This window comes from Lacerta agilis, chromosome 1, assembly GCF_009819535.1.
Source record: "Lacerta agilis isolate rLacAgi1 chromosome 1, rLacAgi1.pri, whole genome shotgun sequence".
Lineage (NCBI taxonomy): Eukaryota > Metazoa > Chordata > Lepidosauria > Squamata > Lacertidae > Lacerta > Lacerta agilis.
Window position 1 is genome coordinate 133,642,142 of NC_046312.1, and position 12,245 is coordinate 133,654,386.

A 12,245-nucleotide genomic window follows, 5' to 3' on the forward strand; every position below is an offset into this window, starting at 1 on the left:
AGAAGGGAAAAAAAGGGTACCTAAAAGGCAAAATTAAAAACAAAACCAAAAATAAAAATGTAAAAAAGAAAAAAGAAAAAAAAGAAAAAATTGATTACTTCCAGTCTTTTCCCTTTCCACTTGGCTCCCTTAATTTGGTCCAAGGACTCTGTACTTTGCCTTATTTCTTCTGCCACTTGTATGGCTAATCCACATTGATTATTTTAAGGAGCCAACAAAAGGGAGTTATTTCCTTAGTACTAATAAAAAGTGAAACCGCAGCAAGTCAGGCGTGTGGCAAATGGGGGCAAAGGATTCCCAAAAGAAATAATAGAAGGGAGAGGAACGGGAATAAGGTCTTCCGCTTCTTTGTCTGCCCCCCCACTCCGTTATGGCGAAGTTCAGGGCAGAAGGCTTGCTGTTTGTCACGTAGGCACCTCCCGTCTCTACCCAGCGTAAAAAAGTTTTCCCCCCTTAGGATTTCTTGCGCAGTCTTTATTTCCAAACGAATTATATTAGGCTACTTGTTGCAGGGGCCAAATAGTTAAAAGGTGTCCTTTTGTAGCCTTATATCTATTTTATAGCTTTGAAAACTTTTAAGCTTGTTACAGTTACAGTTGCGGAGTCTTAGCAAAAGTGAAAGTATTCAGTGAGCTCTTTCTCCAGCGAGCTCCGTCTTCTGTTAAAGATCGCTGTTTCCAGCGTCTCTATCATAAACTGTCAAGCACGAAGATTTTATAAAGTCCTTCGATTTTCCAGGGTTTACCCGATTTTTACTATTCAGTCCCGTTTTTAGGCTTCAATTTTTGACTCTTCTCACCCTTTGCGCTTTTCTAATATATATAAAATCTCCCACAGTCGGGATTGATCTCCTGTTTATACTCCCGCTGTCCTCCGAATTTTTATTGCCAATTCCGGTTCGGTTACCAACCTTTTAATTTCAAATTCGGGTTTCTTTCTTCCTTTGGAGCCGGGTCGCGGAGCTGGGAAGACCTGAGGCTTCGCTTTAGACGGGTCGAAAAAATGGCTACCCGTATCGGTGTCTCGATCTCGCCACCGTGCAGCCTCCGAAAAAAAAGTGAAAAACCGGAGACCCTCTCGGTGGCGGAGAGACCCTTCGATACTGCTGGGTTCTTTGTCCTCAAAATAATCCTTTTGAGGCTTTATGAGGAGTTGCGGCGCCCTGCAATCTCCCCTTTTTTCCGTCTAAAACTGGACTCTGCCCGGAGGGCAGAGTCCCGTCTTCTTTCAGCTCCTCTCCCAACCGGAAGTCTCCGGGCTGATTTCATTAATTTCATTGGCTGAGCGGGGTCGCCTCGTTAGTTGTTCCCCCCACAGCTGCCCAGGTCCTAGAATACCTGGCTTTTCTTTTCCAGCACGGTCAGGCCACAAAGACTTCGAATTCAGGCAGCCGCCATTCCCCCCCCCCGGAAAATCCTTTTATCATGTGGATCCCTGTGCATCTTTCTTAGTCCGCCAGGCTCTCAAGGGTTGGGGTAGGATGGGCCCACCACGGGCCCCAAGGAGGCTCTCCATTTCTTACGACCTGCTGACCAGAATGCGTTTACAATTGAAACACATTTGCTGGTCGAAGTATGAAGCGCGGCTGTTTGCAGTGGCATTTTCCTTATCGTTTTTTGGGGCTTTAAGGGTAGGAGAAGTGGTTTTGGAATCCACACCGACTGGTCCCAGGGGTTTGTCGTTGCCTGACGTGACTCTTTCGCCCTCCGAGGTAGTCCTTTCCATCAGATATTCAAAGACTGACCAGCTGGGTAGGGGGACCCTCATCCGCTTGCCAGCAACGGGACATCAAGGCCCATGCCCAGTGCGTGATACGCGTAAGTACCTGGCGATTCGGCCGCCAGGGGATGGCCCATTTTTGGTGCATGAGAATGCCCTTCCCCTTACCAGACATCAGTTTGCCGGGGTAATGCGCAAGGCCATTGCCGCCTGTGGCGTCCCGGCTGACAATTATGCCCCTCATTCGTTTCGAATTGGTACAGCGACAACCGCAGCTCATTGGGGTTTGTCAGCAGATAGAATCAGGGAAATCAGAAGGTGGAGGTATGTGAGACCTCGGCCCTGATGTATAATTGATACTGCCTGTCTTCTGTTTCCAGGTCCCGCACCCATCCATGTCTGGATCATCGGGCACAGCATTGTGCACTGGGCTGGCGCCAGAGCACGGGAGTCGGGGCTTTTGCATAACCTTGGACTGTCTCCTCAAGTGCGGATATAATGGCTGGGCAAGCGGGGTATGGTGTGGCGAGAGCTTATCTCCCTGGTTGAGAATAGAGTGTTTTGGGTGGGTCCCCCAGATGTTTTGCTGCTACAATTGGGGGAGAACGATTTGCCCAGAATGGATTGCCGCACTTTGTGCCTTCTCATCCAGAAGGACTTGCGGGTTCTGGGGGCTTGCCTGCCCAACACGGTTCTGATGTGGTCACACTTGCTGCAACGCTGTTCCTGGCGGGGAGCTCGATCCCCGGCAGCAGTGGAGAGGGCACAAAAATGTGTCAATGCTGTGGCAGTTAATACAGTGCGTGCACTGGGAGGTTGGGACATTCCGCACCCCGGCATCACATTTCAGTCTGCCTCCCTGTTTCGAGGGGATGGCGTCCATCTCTCCCCTGAGAATGACCTATGGTTGGGGGCGATAGTAGAAGGCCTCAAGGTTTGGCTGGGTTGGTGAGTGGTTTTGGCGGGAGCCGTTGGCTCTGTGGTGGTTAGGCATTGGTTATTGTCTGGATTGCTGGAAGGGTGATGCCCACCTCCACAATCATGATGATGGTGGTACAGGGAATTCCGTTAAAGGAATCCGGTGGCTCTTATGCTTTGTCTGAACCCCCGGTAGGGGATAGGGCCGTAGCCAGAGCCCCCGGGACCGCTGGGGAGAGGGAGGCTTTGCCCCCAGCCTCCTTAACTCTCCCCAGCTGGCATTCTCCCGACGCTGACTGGAGGTCAGCAGCTGTCCCAGTTGGACAGATAGTCTGAACCAATGCCTACGCAACCACTCACCGAATTTGTATTTCAATAAAGTTGTGGCCTAAATTATTGCCAAAAACCCAAACAAAAATTAATGTCTCAGTGTCTATTTCTTGTGGGGTGGCTCGAGGATCTCAACATGCAATTCTTCTTCCTTCTGTTGTAGTAACCTGAGAACCAGCAAAAGATTAAGGAATCCTCTCCCAAAGCTATTAACACTGGGGGAGTGAGGGTATAATTCTCAGATCTCTGGCAAGCATGAAACTAAATGATTATCTAATATTAACACTATGCAACCAGTTCTGGAAATGTGCTCTTATTGTTTGGCATGGCAGATTGATAGCTTCATATGGCTATGTCCTGAAACATTCTCTAATCATTTTAGACCAGGGAATGGAAAGCAGAATGGAAAGCAGAGATCTGGTTTAGGAGGTTGGTTTGAGCGACTCACTACAGGCATTATTCACATACTCCAAGATGCTTTATTCTTTCATACTGTGACAACAATATTAGCTCAGCTAATATGGGCAGTTGGATGTTTCTAGGTCATTATCTCCTGTTGCTGCTTTATGTTAATCCACTATCCTCTTTCTGTTTGGAATACCTTCTTGATGAAAACAATGTACTTTCAGTTGAAAGCCTGCCCTTTACAATGACCCTTTCTGTTTTAAGTAAATATTGCTGGTGTGATAGTCTGTTTCAGCATCCTTTGCTCTTGACAGTGCCTTGGAAAGGTAATCCATTAATGGGAATGCAGAAGATTGTGAGCTGCCTTCTTGTCGACATTCCTAAAATATTTAACCAGCCTGACCTCTCATCTATCTTCACCAGGCCAATAAGTTCCAAAAGTAAGAGGCCAATTTGATGCTGGTTTCTTTTGCAATGTTGTGTATTGTTAGTTGCTATATTAGTTGCTATGTTTAAGTCAACTGCCACTGTCTTTGTAAATATGTTCATTTACTGAAAGCTCAGTCCTGTGTGTGTGTGATTAGTTTCATATTTACTCTGGTCATCCTGCTGCCTTTACACCTTTTGCATATGATAAAAGAACTTGGCTTGAATTTTGTTGTTTTCTTTTTGAGTGTGTAATCGAATATCTACAAGCCTCTCACTTGGGTGTAACCCACCCCAATGCACTAAGCCATGGGTAGGCAAACTAAGGCCTGGGGCCCGGATCCGGCCCAATTGCCTTCTAAATCCGGCCTGCGGATGGACTGGGAATCAGTGTGTTTTTATTTGAGTGGTAAAATGCATCTCTGGGTTATTTGTGGGGCATAGGAATTCGTTCATCCCCCCCCCAAAAAATATAATCCGGCTCCCCACAAGGTCTGAGGGACAGTGGACCAGCCCCCTGCTGAAAAAGTTTGCTGACCCCTGCAACTAAGCCATTGCTTACAATACAATACAAATACCTTTATTGGCATTACAAGTTAAGACATTTCAAGTCAGTGGAATAGATTTAAAAGGGACAGGAGTGAGGCTGTTGAGTATTAAATAGTGGGTGGGCACAGAACAGAACTGAACTGAAGGGCTCAGTAGCCTGCTTATATAGAACTCAGCTACAAGCAACAGTAACAACTTTCTGTAGTTACCCAATCCCTGAACATCACTTCCAATCCCTCATTTGCATGTGCGGACCTGAGTGAGAACTGCAGCAGAATGAACTATATACACATACACCTAGTGGCCTAGGGTGAGAACTTCAATACATAACACCCCTCCCCACCGAGATAAGTCATTAGGTTACAATCATAGTGGTTCCATTATATACAGCAATACTCTTGGTTCATTAAGGCACATAGCATATCAGTTTCAATTTTCCCAGTTTGCAAGCGTAACTAATTCTATTTACAATGCAGCATTACATGTGCAATTTGTTGGTAACATAGTCTTTTAAATAAGCCGGGTGTTTGGAAACCCTACCTAACCGCCGTGGGCCAGTATCTGAGTCCGGTTGGTTGCTCGAGTCCTGTTGCGACTGCAGTGCTACTAATGATGGCGTTGCGCCCGAGTTCCTTGGCTCCACTGCTGTTGAAGGGACTGCTGCGAGCGGACTCGGTGGAAACTCAGGCAAGGCAGTGGTCCAAGTCTCAAGGGAGTCAGGCAAAACCACTGCAGCGGCTCGGCTCGGCTCGATGTACGCAGTTTGTGAAGGGGGTGTAGGTGGAGCCTCGCCTTCCATTGACGTCTGTTCTGGAGCTGAGGCTGCAGTTGAGGGCACTGCGGTATCATCCAAATTCCCAACCCAGCGCCTTTGTTGGTCTATGTGTCGGTGCCACAAACGCCCATCCTCGAGTGCCACCTGGTATGAGTGGGGCCCAGTGACTCCCACTTTCGTGGCCAGCACCCAAGGAATGTCCCCCACATAGTTCCTGGCAAAAACCTTATCTCCTGGGATAAAAGACCTTGGCGCGTTGGCACAGCCCGGGGGCTTGGCTACCCCAAAGTCTGGATGCAACCGATCAAGTGGAGATCTGAGGCAACAGCCCATAAGCAGTTCAGCCCTGTGGCTGCATGCGGGGTGATGTGCTGCACGAGCAAGTATTCAGTGACCCGCTCATGCCAGTTCTTCTGGTCCAGGCGCGCCAGTGCCTCTTTTGCTGAGCACACCATTCTCTCCGCCTGTCCGTTGCTGGCCGGGTGAAATGGTGCTGTTAGGGCATGGCAGATGCCCAGCCCCAAGAGGTACCTTTCGAAAGTGCCTGATGTGAACTGTTGCCCATTGTCGGAGACGAGGACATCAGGACATCCATGGGTTGCAAATAGGCCCCACAGCACCGGGATTATGGCTTCGGTAGTGGTGGAGGGCATCAGGGCCACCTGCAGCCATTTGGAATAGGCGTCCACCACTACCATAAAGGTCCAGCCATGAAAAGGTCCGGCAAGATCGATGTGCATTCTCGACCAGGGTGCCTTTGGCATCTCCCTGGTGTTGCCCTTAGCTGCCGGTGGTGCAGGTCTCGATTCTTGACACGATTGACAGGAGGCAACCCAGGAGGTGATGGCATTGTCCATGTTAGGCCACCAGACGTAACACCGAGCCAACACCTTCATTTTGATGATCCCTGGGTGGCCGATGTGCAGAGCCTCAAGGACGCATTGGCGGAGTCTTTGGGGAACCATGACTCGGTCTCCCCACAGTAGGCAGCCGCGATGAGCCAAGAGTTCATGCTGTCTGGTTGCAAATGGCTGGAACTCTGGTGTGAAGGGCCCTTCTGGCCACCCCCTCCACACCCAGTTGAGCACACGTCTGATGGTGCGGTCCTGGGCAGATGCGGATGCCACATCAGCAGCTGACACTGGTGCTGCTGGGAGGTCCTCAATCAGGAGTAGTGATGAAGCAGGAGCTGGGTCTTCCACAAGCACTGGAAGAGGGCAACAACTGAGGGCATCAGCGTGGCCCAGCGATTTTCCAGGGCGATGGACGAGCTGGTAGCTGTAGGCTGCCAGAAAGATAGTCCATTGCAGCATGTGTGGCGAGAGGATCGGTGGAGTTGGTCTATCACCAGCAAGGAGGCCCAGGAGCAGCTTGTGGTCAGTGATGAGGTTGAAGGTTCTTCCGTAGAGATATTCGTGGAACCTCTTCACTCCAGCCACAAGCGCCAGTGCCTCCTTGTCGAGCTGGCTGTAATTCTGTTCAGCCAGAGACAGTGTCCAAGAGAAGTAGGCAAGCGGTGCTTCCCTTCCATCTGGAAATCGGTGACTGAGGACGGCGCCGATGCCAAAGGGCGAGGTGTTGCAGGTGAGGACCAGTGGTCTGGCTTCACTGTACTGTACCAGCACACTGTCTGATGAGAGGAGGGCCTTGACTGCGTTGAAGGCCGCCGTTTCCCATGACCCCAGGACCACGGTGCCTTCGTGCTGAGGAAGCGGTGGAGAGGTTTGGCTAGCGTTGCTTTGTGGGGCAGGAACATATTGTAGAAGTTCAGCAGCCCCAGGAACGCCTGCAACTCGGTCTTGTTCTTTGGGATCGGGGCCTCCTGGATGGCCCGGATTTTGGATGTTGTTGGGTGAAGACCAGAGGCGTTGATAAGGCAGCCCAGGAACTCCACCTGCAGAACGGCAATCTGGCACTTTTCTTTCTTCACCTTGAGCCCAGCCTCCTGGAACCTGTTCAACACGGCGCGGAGGCGCTCGAACAGCTGCTGATTTGAGTCTGTGGATACCAGTACATCATTGAAATACGGGACCACGCCTGGAAGCCCCTGCAGGAGGCTTTGAAAGATGCCAGGACCCACGTTCACCCCGAACTGTAGCCAGCGGCCCCGGAACGCTCCTTGGTGATCATCTGAGCTTCAGCTGTGGCATCATCAACAGGCAGTTGTTGATAGGCTTGGGCAAGGTCCAGCTTAGCAAAGACCTTGCCATCGCCCAGGGAATGCAGCAGGTGTTGGACGATGGGAACTGGATAAGCGTGCTGCTGAAGTGCCTTGTTGATCGTGCACTTGTAGTCTGTGCATATTCTCACCGACCCGTCCAGCTTGACAGGCGTGATGATAGGGGTTCCCCATTTGGCATGGTTGACCGGCTCCAAAACACCTTGCGTGATTAATTTGTCCAGTTCTTCGTCCAGCTTAGCCTTGAGGGCGAACAGAACCCGGCGTGGCTTTAGCTTGATTGGGGTGACTTGCGGATCAAGGCTAAAAGAGATGGGTGTGCCTATATATTGGCCCAATGTGCCATCAAAAACCTCAGCAAAGTCTTTGATTAGGGCTTCAACTTCCGTGTTGGAGATGTAGTTGATGCCAGTGACTTGCAGGCCGAGGGTGCCAAACCATTCTAGCCCTAGGAGGCTGGGACGTGGATCTTCGACTACCACGAGTCAGAGCAGGCCCGAAAAATTCTTGAACTCGACCTGGAACTGGCCGACACCTGCCACGGGAATGTCATTTCCCTGGTAGTCTCTCAGGTGTACGCAGTGTGGGTCGAGCTGCCTCTTAGAAAGCTTGGGCACGAGTCTTTTGATAGTGCTCCAGGACACAATGGACAGGGCAGACCCAGTATTGATCTCCATGTCACACGGAGCTCCTTCGATGAGCACCGTGATGTGTAGTTTGTGAGTCGGTTTGTCCAATCCGATGAGCAGCAACAGTTGGTGAGAGCGAAACAGCTACTGTTTGCAGACCAGGGTGACGACTTAGACTTACGAGATGGTGAAGAGGCTGTGACTGATGGAGCTGATTGGCAGATCTTAGTGATAATAATAATAATAATAATAATAATAATAATAATAATAATAATAATAATAATAATAATAATAATAATAATAATAATTTTATTTATACCCCGCCCTTCCCAGCCAGAGAACCGGGCTCAGGGCCGCTAACATCAATTAAAATCACAACAAAAAACATAAAAACGATCAATTTAAAATAACAGATTAAAATACAAATTTAAAATTCAATTAAAACTGCAGGTCTCAATTTCAAAATAACCCACCAATAAAAGATGAAGCATAAATATTAAACAGAAACCAACCCAAAGGCCAGGTGGAACAGCTCCGTCTTGCAGGCCCTGCGGAAAGATGCCAAATCCCGCAGGGCCCTGGTCTCCCGTGATAGGCTGTTCCACCAAGTCGGGGCCAATATTGAGAAGGCCCTGGCCCTAGTTGAGGCCAACCTAACGTCTTTGTTGCTCGGGACCTCCAAAAGATTATCACTTGAGGACCTTAAGGTCCTACATGGGACATACCAGGAGAGGCGGTCCCTTAAATACGAGGGTCCCAAACCGCATAGGGCTTTAAAGGTCAAAACCAGCACCTTAAACCTGATCCTGTACTCCACCGGGAGCCAGTGCAGCTGGTAAAGCACTGGATGAATGTGGTCCCGCGGCAAAGACCCGGTAAGGAGCCTCGCCGCGGCATTCTGCACCCGCTGGAGTTTCTGGGTCAGCTTTAGGGGCAGCCCCGCGTAGAGCGAGTTACAATAGTCAAGTCTGGAGGTGACCGTCGCATGGATCACTGTGGCCAGATCAGGGCGAGAGAGGTAGGGGGCCAACTGCTTAATACGGCGGAGATGGAAAAATGCCACCTTTGCTGTGATTGCAACCTGTGCCTCCATAGAAAGAGAGGCATCAAAGGTTACGCCCAAACTCTTGACGGAAGGCGCTGGCACTAGTTGGGCCCCCGCAAGAGATGGGAGTTGGCCTCCCAACCCCATGTCGTCCCGACCCAGCCAGAGGACCTCTGTCTTCGAAGGGTTTAACTTCAACCGGCTCCCACGCATCCATGCAGCCACAGCCTCCAAGCACCTGGCCAGTGTGTCTGGGACCGAGTCAGGGCGGCCGTCCATCAACAGAAAAAGCTGGGTGTCATCAGCATATTGATGACAGCCCAGCCCGAAACTCCGGACAATCTGGGCAAGAGGGCGCATAAAGATATTAAAAAGCATCGGGGAAAGGATTGTGCCCTGCGGAACTCCACACACCAAGGAGTGTCGCGGCGACAACTCCCTCCCTAGCACAACTCTCTGTCCCCGACCTGAGATAAAGGAGCGCAGCCATTGTCGGACTGTGCCCTGAATCCCCACGTCGGCAAGGCGGTGGTCTAAAAGATCGTGGTCGACCATATCGAAGGCTGCTGACAAATCTAAAAGAATCAGCAAGCCCGAACCGCCTCGATCCAGCTGTCTATGGAGATCATCTGTTAGCGCCACCAAAGCTGTCTCGGTCCCATAACCAGGGCGGAAGCCGGACTGAAACGGATCCAGAGCCAATGTTTCATCCAGAAATCCGCTAAGCTGTTCAGCAACCGCTCTCTCAATTACCTTACCCAGGTACGGAAGATTCGAAACTGGGCGGTAATTGGATAGATCTAAAGGATCTAAGGATGTTTTCTTTAAGAGCGGACGCACCACTGCCTCCTTCAATTCCTGTGGGAAAGTCCCCGTGCCAAGGGACAAATTTATGATCTCACCCAGAGGGGCCCGTACCTCGTCTGGACACGCTCTAATCAGCCAAGACGGGCACGGGTCAAGGGGGCAAGTGGTGGGCCTTCCAGCTTGGAGGAATCTGTCTACATCGGCAGGGACTATCCGATCAAAGTGGTCCAATACTGGACCCGAGGACAGTCGAGGGGCCTCCAGTTCCATTATTGTATCCAAATTGGCAGGGAGGTCACGGCGGAGCAGCAAGACTTTCTCCGCAAAAAAGCTCGCAAATGCCTCACAGCTATGAGTCGAATTTGTATTTAAATTTGGTTGTCCCTCTAGGGTTGTTAAAGACCTAATTATTCTAAAGAGTTGTGCTGGGCGAGAGCTAGCAGATGCAATGGAAGCTGAGAAGTAAAACTTCTTTGCCGCCTTCATTGCCATCTCATAGGTTTTCATAAGCATCCTATAAGATGTTCTTGAGGCTCCGTCGCGAGCACGCCGCCATACTCGCTCTAGCCGTCTGAGCTCCCGCTTCATTTTCCGGAGCTCCTCAGTAAACCAAGGGGTCCGGTTTCGGCGGGGTCGCAGAGGGCGCTTAGGTGCGATCTCATCAATGGCCGTCAAGAGTCGGTTATTCCAGTCTTCGACAAGGTCATCTAATGAGTCGCCAGGGGGCCCTTTCTGGAGCATCGCCGGCAGATGATGTCTCTGAATTGACACGTGACACGGGGGTGGTTGCCTCCTCAGCCAGCACATTCTGATTGGTCCTTGAACCTCTGTTTGAACTTCCTGCGCTCCCGCTTCGTCTGGTGCATGCCATCGTCTTCACTGGAGGATGCCTCATCACTGCTAGCCTCCTCGTGGTGCACTGCAATTGGCTTCTTAGTAGGATGCGGGCTGCTGGCCTTGCGGATCTCTTGGGCAGAGAGTTCAGCGGCTTCTGAGGCTGCGGCCTCCCTGATGGCCTTCTGCAGCGTGAGGTCTGGCTTGGTGAGAAGGTGCTGTTGCAGATGGTTGTCCCGGACTCCGCAGACAATTCGATCCATCAGGGCATCATCTAAGTCTCAGAACTCACAGCGCAGTGCGGCCTTTTGGAGTGCGGCAATGTAGCTGTTGATCGACTCCCCCTCTGCCTGGTTCCGGTGGTAAAACGCATGGCGTACAGCAATTTTGGATGGCTTTGGAGCATAGTGGCTGCGTAGCTTCTCTTGTAGCATGTCCCACGGCGCTGCCTGGACTGCTAGTGGTGCAACCAAAACTCGGGCCGTCTCGAACACCTCGGGCCCACAGAGGCTGAAGAAGAGGCCTCGCTTCCGCTCCTCTGAGCCTTCTGTCAGCTCGTTTGCTTGGAGGTAGCATTCAAACCGAGCGAGGTATGAGTCCCATGATTCAGCAGCTGGGGCAAACGGCGGTAGAGGCACGAATGAAGCCATGGGTCCGATGCCGCCATGGTGGGCGATGGATGGAACACAGTGCTCTAGACAGAACAGTCAGCTCTGAATTGGGTTCCCTTCAGTGATTTCGCTCAGTGTTTCAGCTCAGTGATTTCACTCATTGAGCGTCAGAATCTGTCTGTGCTCTGATGTCCATCAAATCCCACCTTTGTCACCAGTATTAAATAGTGGGTGGGCATAGCAGACGACACAGTGATTCTCTAAGCAGCTCTGTTTATTCTCAGGCTGGAACAGAACTGAACTGAAGGGCTCAGTAGCCTGCTTACCGTATTTTTCGCTCCATAAGACACACTTTTTCCTCCTAAAAAGTAAGGGAAAATATCTGTGTGTCTTATGGAGCAAATAGTGGTCCCTGGAGCTGAATTGCCCAAGGGCCAAAAGAGGATCTGTGGCGGTTCGCTCAACCTGCACAGGTCCCCCAGACGTTTAACGGTCCGTTGATACCTGCACTCACCACTTTATTAATTAACCGCTGCCACCAACCAGTTTGTCTGGTATTTACTTCACTCAGTTCAGGCAAGGAGAATATTGGAACAAAACTGTTTTATTTGAAGTTTAGTACATAAGCATGTGGTTTCTGAATAAACAGTACTTTCTTGGTTGTGTTCTTGTTAACAACAGTGCCCAACGAATTCTCCCACCCCTGCTCCTACTCCTTCCCTTGCCACCCTTCTACCAGGCTCTCAATACCCACAACAAGCCCCCTAGCTAAAGACCAACGACAAGCCTAAAGGCTAAAGAACCAAAGACCCAACGAACCCCAGACCAAAGAACTAAGAACCAAGACCTAAAGAACTCTCTTCCTTCCCCGGGAGGGGTTTATATAGCCCACATAACTCCGCCCCCTCAAGGTTCTTACTGGTTATTCCCTTTTAACACCTTCTATGCCAATCCGAAGTGTGGGTGAACGCCACATACCTCCCCCCTTTAGAAAGTTTGATTCAGGAGGGTACACTTT

General features: G+C 50.5%; 1 pseudogene; it reads right to left on the reverse strand.

Moving 5' to 3' along the window:
* Positions 1-5,400: 5,400 nt before the first annotated feature.
* On the reverse strand, positions 5,401-10,879 carry LOC117049400 (annotated as a pseudogene).
* Between the last annotated feature and the right edge of the window lie 1,366 nt (positions 10,880-12,245).